The 9,560-nt window shown below is 52.0% G+C and overlaps 1 pseudogene; it reads left to right on the top strand.

The window, feature by feature from the left end:
- Window positions 1–2,692: 2,692 nt before the first annotated feature.
- On the top strand, window positions 2,693–6,985 carry LOC147979667 (uncharacterized; annotated as a pseudogene).
- Window positions 6,986–9,560: the final 2,575 nt, after the last annotated feature.

Below are 9,560 nucleotides of genomic sequence, written 5' to 3' on the forward strand. Positions count from 1 at the left end.
GTCTTCGGAAGTAAGGTAGGATATCTCCACTATTGAGTACTTTTTGATTACTTACTGCTCAGTAGAGGGCTGATCTCCGCGTGGACATTGTGCGGCAAGAATGCCCTCCAAGGCAGGACCCTCTGGCGGAGATTTCTTCTCCCATTTCGAAACCTTAGTTTTCGGATCGCCAGAAGTAGTCCTCTTCCTTCCCCGGCGAGAAAGAATGTTAGATTATTCCCCTTGGTTATCCTCCCTCGTGGAGGCGCCCGTTCCCTCGGTTGGAATAGGTAGCGATGGAGGCCCGCTTTCGCCCCCTTTATTCCCCCCTTCGTCTTCCTTTGAGGGCACTAGACAAGGTGCTGGCTCGAGCATCTTTTCCAGCACCGGATTGTCCAAGCCTTCGGGAAGGGGGGGCGAACACCGGATCATCTTCGCCTTTGTTATCCAGTCCTGGTCAAAGAGCGATTCTTCAGAATGATGTCATGATAAATAAAAGGACAGTGTGTTCGGCCATGGGATTACTTACTTCGGCAGCGGGGCAGTTGCAGCTTAGGCCCACGTCCTCGGTGGTGTCCGGACACTCTATCTGGGGTCCGAAGAACGATTTGTACATCTCCTCTTGCGTCATGCCGAAGAAATGTTGAAGAGTGCGCGGTCCTTCCGGGTTGAATTTCCACATGCGGAGGGGCCGGCGTTTGCAAGGCTGGACTCGACGAACCAGCATAACTTGCATTACCGTAACCAGACTGAAATCTCCCTCGAAGAGATCCTGGATACAGCTCTGCAGTATTGGCACTTCCTTGGCTGGACCCCAGCTTAGCCCCCTGCTGATCCATGACATCAGTTGTGGTGGGGGGCCTGAGCGAAAGGTGGGGGCAGCTACCCATTTGGCACTTTGGGGAGCTGTGACGTAAAACCACTCCCATTGCCATAGTCCGGACATCTTTGGAAAGAACCCTTTGGCCATGGAGTGTCAGCAATTTTGCTTATTAGAGACCTCCGCACGCTGCGTACTGCCCCTCGACCATCTTCGGCTTCACATCGAAGGTATTGAGCCACAGGCCGAAGTGAGGGGTAATGCGGAGGAAGGCCTCACATACGACGATAAATGACGAGATGTGAAGAAGGGAGTCCGGGGCAAGATCGTGAAAATCCAGCCCGTAGTAGAACATAAGACCCCTAACAAAGGGATCTAGAGCGAGGCCTAGTCCTCGGAGGAAGTGGGAGACGAACACAACACTCCCGTTGGGTTCGGGAGGAGGGACGACCTATCCTCGGGCTAGCAGCCTATGCGAAATTTCGGCGGTCAGATATCTGGCCTCCCTCAACTTCTTAATGTCCTCCTCCGTGACGGAGGAAGGCATCCACCGGCCTTGAAGGATGGATCTGGGCATGATTGAAGATCCGAAGCACCTGACCTGAGCTTTGGGTGTTAGAACTCGAGGCGGGGGAAGGATTCGATTGAGCACAGGAGGGAAAAAGAAAAAGCCTTGTCCCTTTATAAAGGGGATGAATATCAGGCGTCCTCCTCGTGGCCATTCGAGACTTACCTAAGATCTAGGAGTCATACCAACAGGCACGGTTGGGTTACCCATGTTTGTATTGATGAGAATCCCGAAATAAGGGGAACACGATCTCTGCTTCGACAAGGCGTGTCAAGAAACCGCCTCGCGTCATGTGCGGAGCTGGTTAAAGAGAAACGGTTAAAATAATTACCGGGCCATGGCGTGATGTCATGCTGCCAAAACGCGTCAGCAGATTAGATTTGTGGAAATATTATTCTCTCTACAGTGGTATGTGGAACTTATTTTGCAAGGTCGTACACTATCCTTGTATTCAAACTCTTCCGTGGTGTATTCGGAGGGGGAACCCGCCTTGCAATGCCGAAGACAACACTGGACGCCAGACTCATCATCATTGAAGCCTGGTTCATGGGCTACTGAGGGAGTCTCGGATTAGGGGGTCTCCGGACAGCCGGACTATATCCTTTGGCCGGACTGTTGAACTATGAAGATACAAGATTGAAGACTTCGTCTTGTGTCCGGGTGGGACTCTACTTGGCGTGGAAGGCAAGCTAGGCAATACGGATATGTATATCTCCTCCTTTGTAACCGACCTTGTGTAACCCTAGCCCCCTCCGGTGTCTATATAAACCGGAGGGTTTTAGTCCGTAGGACAAGATACAATCATACCATAGGCTAGCTTCTAGGGTTTAGCCTCTCTGATCTCGTGGTAGATCAACTCTTGTAATACTCATATCATCAAGAACAATCAATCAGGACATAGGGTATTACCTCTATCAAGAGGGACCGAACCTGGGTAAACATCGTGTCCCCTGCCTCCTGTTACCATCCACCTTAGACGCACAGTTCGGGACCCCCTACCCGAGATCCGCCGGTTTTGACACCGAGACCCACCATTTACTGGACGTTGGACGGCCACCTATTGGTATGATGTGTACATGGTCGACACACCTACAAAAGCTAGCGACGATGACAAAGGAGATCCAGTTGCGAATAAACCTCCTAAGACACAGTCCAAGCGCCGGCTCCCTAAACGCCGCTCTAAGCCTCGTCGCTCAAATGATGACAACACTGGCACCGGAGAAAAAAGTACTCCAGGCGACGCCGAAAACAATGAAAACCCTGTCAAGGCTGCATCCGAACAGGAGGAATATGACAACGGGCAAGATAACCCTGATAAACAGGCCATGCCCAATGACCCAGATGATGGTAGTTATCGTCCAGTCTCCGAGGATGATGAGAGCCTCGGCAATGAGGACTTCATCGTTCCCAAGGTACCCCTCGAGCAGGAGCGCTTCAAGCGCTAGCTAATAGCTACTGCAAGAAGCCTGAAGAAAAAGCAGCAACAGCTCGAAGTCAATCAAGACCTACTCATTGACAGATGCACCGATGTCCTGGCAGCCGAAGAAAACGGCCTCAAGCGTCCAGCCAAGAGTTACCCAAAGCACAGACTGCTACCTCAGTTCGATGAGGAGGCACCAGATCTCGTACCCCCCTCACGCAATGTGGACCAACCACCACGTGGTCGGGATAGTCCGGTGGACCGACCACCCCAAGGTCGGGATAAAACGACAACTCAGGCCGAACAACAGCCCGGCCCACCGCCTGGCAAAAACAGGGATAGAACAGCTTGGGACCATACATACGACCTTCGGTAGGATCTAGACAGTAGAACAGAACACCCCAGATCAATTTATGGATCGCGAGGACGCTTCCCAACTTGGGATGACGGCTACCTATTCGGACGTGACAAACCTAGTCACACCCAGGCCGATAACCGCAGACGGACTTCATTGGAGGTGCGCCGTGACGCGGCCCGATATAGAGGCGCCGCACACCCTCTCTGCTTCACAAATGAGGTGCTGGGTCACGAATTCCCCGAGGGGTTCAAGCCCGTCAGTATTGAATCATACGATGGAACAACCGATCCCATAGTATGGATTGAGGACTTTATTCTCCACATCCACATGGCCCGTGGAGACGACCTCCACGCCATCAAATACCTCCCACTAAATCTCAAAGGGCCAGCCCGACACTGGCTAAATAGCCTCGCCAAAAACTCCATCGGCAGCTGGGAGGAGTTGGAAGAAGCCTCCCTTGACAACTTCCGAGGCACTTATGTCCGGCCATTTGACGCTGATGACTTAAGTCACATAGTTCAACAACCTGGAGAGTCCGCCAGAAAATTCTGGACTAGGTTCCTAACCAAAAAGAACCAGATCGTCGACTGTCCGGATGCCGAAGCCCTAGCGGCCTTTAAGCATAGCATCCATGACGAATGGCTCGCCCGCGACCTCGGCCAAGAAAAGTGGAGGTCCATGGCAGCCCTCGCGGCACTTAGGACCCGCTTTTGCGCGGGAGAGGATTGTTGGCTGGCTCGTAGTACAAACACAGCCAACGAAGCAGGCCCCTCCGAGGCCAAAAACAGCACCAGCAAGCTCCAGCGCAACAGACACAAACGCCGAAGCAATGGCAATAACACCGATGACACTACAGTTCACGCCAGATTCAGTGACTCCAAGTCAGGCCAACGAAAGAAGCCCTATAAAAGGAACGGCGGAGGACCATCCAGCTTGGACCGCATACTCGATCGTCTGTGCCAGATACATGGCACCCCAGACAAACCAGCCAACCATACTAACAGAGTTGCTGGGTCTTTAAGCAAGCCAGCAAGGTAAATAGCGGAAACAAGGGGAATCACAGAGCTAGAACGAAGACAAGGAGCCCCGGCAGCCGAACACTGGGGGGCAGAAGAAATTCCTGCCTCAAGTCAAAATGGTGAACATGATATATGCTACACACATCCCTAAAAGGGAGCGCAAGCACGCACTCAGGGACGTTTATGCGGTAGAGCCAGTCGCCCCAAAATTCAACCCACGGTCGTCATTCCCAATCACCTTTGATCGTCGTGATCATCCAACTAGCATCCGTCATGGCGGTTCAGCCGCATTGGTACTTGACCAAATCATCGACGGATTTCACATGACACGAGTCCTAATGGACGGTGGTAGCAGCCTCAACCTGCTCTATCAGGATACAGTATGCAAAATGGGCATTAATCCCTCATGAATCAAGCCCACAATAACTACCTTTCAAGGATTTATACCAGGCGTAGAGGCCCGTTGTACGGGCTCTATCATGCTGGAGGTGGTCTTCGGTTCCCCGGATAACTTCCGAAGGGAAGAGCTAATCTTCAATATCGTCCCCTACGCAGCGGCTACCATGCACTGCTCGAACAAACTGCGTCTGCTAGATTCAACACGGTGACACATTATGCTTATCTCAAGCTCAAGATGCCCGGTCCATACGGCATCATTACAGTAAATGGAAACACAGAATGTTCCCTCCGTATAGAGGAGCATACCGCAGCCCTAGCAGTAGAAGTACAGAGCGGCCTTCTCAAGCGGCACCATAATCGGGCTGCTGAGCCCATGGACATCATTAAGAAGGGCCGGACTACACTGCAATAGGGCAGCTCGGTTCGTCAAGAGCTGAATTAGTAAATTCGGCCTCCGTCCCAGCCCCAATGAGGAAAGGGCATCCGTACCACGTGTACATAACTACGCACTCAAAACCCCATGGGTACTGATGGAGGCATAACTCGCTGGTGATCCACAGTGCGGCTTGACCGACCCTGGGATTCGCACCCCTTTATTTTTTCTTTTCATTATGGTTTTTTTCTCTTTTCAAGGTCTATGCGGACCACCCGTTTGCAGAACACACCATGGAGGCAAGGTGTGCTGGAATACAAGAAAATCCCCAAGTGGTCTCTATTAAATGATTGCCATACTTGTTTTACATACCCGCACGCAGCTCGCCCTTGGTTGCAGCATGTTAAATAGCTTTACTTGCTTATCGAATTACTTGCACAAAGTACGCCTCGATGTACTAATTACATCACAATGGTGAATAAATGGTGGCGTCAACTTATTACTTAATTTTCCTCTTTCGTTTCCTTTGTATATATTACTTATTGCACATGTACACCATGGTACGTATTATGGCGCCAGGGGCTTCATTACACCCCGCATTATGGTAATAAAAGTCTGAAAACTTTTCCAGTATAGTTCGGCACCCCGAACGTATAGCATTATATGCATCGGGTCCGAATCATGTCTTTGGTCAATAGTTGGGTTGCCCGGCTCCTATGCTTACTACCTTACGTTCCGCTATATCGGCTAGGGTAGTAAAGGGAGAACTATTGTGATTGTGTCCCGGTTCTTCCGGACGAGCACCTCAATAGAGAAAGCCAAAAACTGACTGTCATGATGCGGCGAGAGCTGATCAGCTGTTCGAGAGGTTCCAAATCGTTAGAGATTTTTTTCCGCTTCTTGTGAAGAATCGATTCCTCCGATTAGGTGTGTACAATGCCCCTAGTTCGGCCTTCCAAATACCAGGGGCTTCGCCCACTTTCTTAATTGTCAAACTCCTATGGCTAAGTGAGGGCGGTAAAGGCCGCATAGTCTGATTGCCTTGTTCGTTGCGCTTAACACCTCCTTTAAGGACCTCGTTGTTTAGATTTATCCAGAACACCCTCGTACTATCTACATGGGGGCAGAAGCCGACGACTGGTCAACCCTCAGATTTCATAAACGGTCGCACAGGAGGCAAAAATATAAATCACAAGCATTATAATACATAACATCATTGTTCCATATTACAGGACAAGATAATACAAATGTTCTCATGGGAATATGACATCCTTCGAACACTGCTCTGCCACAAGGCAGGACCCCTCCAGGACAGCATCAAAATAGAGCTCGGGTCGATGATGCTCCTTGTCCTCCGGCGGCCCCTCGGTCATTAGCTTCTTGGCATCCAGCTTTGCCCAATGCGTCTTGACGCGGGCAAATGCCATACACGCACCTTCAATACAGACCGACCGCTTCACGGCTTCGAGCCGCGGATAGGCACTTACAAGCCGTTTAACAAGTCCGAAGTAGCTGCTAGGTATAGGCTCGGCAGGCCACAACCGGACTATTAGATCCTTCATGGCTAGCTCTGCCGACCTGTGCAGCTCGACCAACTGCTTTAGCTGGTCGCTGAAGGGCAACGGATGTTCGGGTCCAAGATATTGGGACCAGAATAGCTTCTCCATAGATGTCCCTTCTACGGCTCTATAATGCTCGGCAGCATCTGATATACTACGCGGCAGATCCGTAAACGCCCCTGGAAAACCCAAATTCGGATAAGTACAAGGAACGTTTCTTCTACATACTTGCTTTGCATGGTGAAAGAATTACCTGCCGCAATCTCCTTGATCGCCTGAATTTCCTGGAGGGCGTTCTGGGCTTCGGCTCGCGCATCCTGTGCACTCTGGCGGGCCTTCGCCAGTTCAGACTCTTGCGCCTTACAATCGCGCTCCAAGGACTCAAAGCTCTCGATCGCGCCTGAAGCTGTTGCTGCAGCTCGCCAACCTGGGCCTCGTGCTTCTCGCGCACGGCGCGTTCCTTGGCCTCTTTGTCCTCGACCTCGGCTAACGCCTTCTTGAGGGCTGCCACCTCAGCCGTGGCCCCAAATAAAGTTTATGACACCTCAGTCCGGACGGACTATTCATTTTTTCTTAAAATGCACCCGCAGGTTACTGCATCCCTTGGCTCTCCTCCAGCTGCTTCTTCACGAGGCCGAGCTCTTCCTCAGCCCGCTCCAGTTTCCGCTTCAGTCCGGAGACCTCCGCAGCATGAGAGGTGGCAGCCTGCAGTGATACTTGCTTATTCACATAGACAACTTATGTTAGACTCCTGCGATATTTTTTCTCGATCCTTTATTCGGCTTTTTCTTCCCGAACACCAAAACAGAGCATAAGGGTCTACCGTGTATACTGTGATATTCTTCCTACAAAGGCATTACTTACCTCAAAGCCCGATAGAAGGCTAGTGCATGCTTCGGTCAGAACACTTTTTACGAACTGGACCTTCTCTATTACCGTGCCCATAACGGCGCGGTGTTCATCCACAATAGAGGCGCCTCGTAGCGCCTCCAGCAGATTATCCGGTGCCTCTGGTTGGATAGAGATCACCGCGGAACAGGCACATTCCCTCCTTTTGGGGAATGCCGTTCACTGGACTCCGCAGCCGCATAGATCTCCGAAATGGTATCCGGCTCAGGTCCGAAGGGAAATCGGCCCCCGTCACTGGTCCAGATAGGGGCTTTTTCCCCCATGCGTCTGGCGACTGAGGAATCGTCCTGGGGCACCACGGAATGAGCAGGTGGCGGAGACATGCTAGCCATCTCCTTTGAGTCTAGCGACCCCTCTATCGTGGATCGCGGGGAGCCATCGTGTGCTGGATTGCAATAACAATGTTTAAGGTATATCAATATTACAAACTGGGAAGGCCAGGCGTTTTAGGATTCTGGAACTTACGAGGCGGCCCGGGCTTGGTCCGGCGAGGTCGCTCCGGACTGCTATCAACATCCCAAACGGAGTTATCCGTGATGGAGCCTCTAACCCTCTTAGGCGCTTTCGCCTACAGATTTGTGGGGGCCGCTCTCTTCTTCCTCCCAACTTCAGGTGGGGAGTCGCTTTCTTCTTCCTCTTCGTCGTCATCGTCAGCGGACGAAGAGGAAGTCTCATCTTCCGACATCACGTCCGGAGCGCCTTTTTGGCGAGGGCCCTTCTTGTCCCCTCTGGCCGCTTTCTTGGCCGTCTTCTCTGGCACCTCATAAGGTGCTGGAAAAAGCATTTTCATCAGTAATGGGAATTCTTGGTCTTCAGGCAGCGGAGCCAGACAGTTAATCCACTCCCCTATCTTGATCTAGGCCTGAAAACATGGGTAGGAAGCTTAGGCTTTTTCTCAAAATATGCTACTAAAGGGTACGCCTTGAAAACATTAAAAGAACTTACCGGGTTAGACTGGCGTTTTATGCTAAGCCCGCGATCTTCGGTCGTGGGCGGTGGCGTCTCGCCGGCCTTGAAGAGCACTTTCCAGATTTCTTCGTGTGTCGTGCCGAAGAGCTCTAGTAGGGTCAGGTGCTTGGCCGAATCGCACTCCCACAGATAGCAAGTCCGGCGTTGGCACGGAAGGACCCTACGAATGAGCATGACCTGGACCACATTGACAAGCTTGATCTTCCTATCTATCATGTTCTGGACGCACGTCTAGAGCCCAGTCATCTCGTCTGAGGGACCCCAGGTTAGGCCCCTCTCTTACTAGGAGGTGAGCCGCATCGGGATTCCGGATCGGAATTCGGGGGCCGCCACCCAGTTGGCGTCACGCAGCTCGGTGATATAGAACCACCCCGACTGCCACCCTTTCACCGTCTCTGCAAATGAGCCTTCGGGCCAGGTAACATTGGGCATCTTGCCCACCATGGCGCCTCGGCACTCTGCTTGTTGGCCGCTCACCACCTTCGGCTTCACATTGAAGGTCTTCAGCCATAGGCCAAAATGAGGCGGGATGCGGAGAAAGGCCTCGCACACGACAATGAATGCCGTGATGTTGAGGATGAAGTTGGGGGCTAGGTCATGAAAGTCTAGCCCATAGTAAAACATCAGTCCATGGACGAAGGGGTGAAGAGGGAAGCCCAGCCCGCGGACGAAATGTATGAGAAACACAACCCTCTCATGGGGCTCTGGAGTAGGTACGATCTGTCCCTTGGTCGGGAGTCCGTGAGCGATCTCCTTGGCCAGATATCCAGCCTCCCGGAGCGCCTTGATATCCCTCTTCTTGACGGAGGAGGCCATCCACTTACCCCCAGCTCCGGATCCGGACACCTTTGGAGTGCTTTCTCGGACGAGGGAAAAGCTAAAAGCTTGGGCGCTGGAGCTCAGGGACGGAAGGACTAAGGAGCAGCTGGGGTGTGGGTGAAGAAAGTGAATCCTTATCCCCTTAGAAAGACCATCAATATCAAGCGTCTCCCCACTCGCCTTAAACGCGCCTATTCCCAAGGGCCGTGCAAACAGCATGGTTGGGTCACCCATGCCCGTATTGATGAGAATCCCGTAATAAGGGGACATGATCTCTGCTTCGACCAGACATGCCAATGGCAACTGCGTCTCGAAACGTGGAGCGGCAGATGAAAAACGGTTCGAAATTATGACCGGACAGACGTGAT

The sequence above is a fragment of the Triticum urartu genome, chromosome 3A, assembly GCF_056163025.1.
Source record: "Triticum urartu cultivar PI428250 chromosome 3A, HENAU_Tu73, whole genome shotgun sequence".
NCBI classification, from domain to species: domain Eukaryota; kingdom Viridiplantae; phylum Streptophyta; class Magnoliopsida; order Poales; family Poaceae; genus Triticum; species Triticum urartu.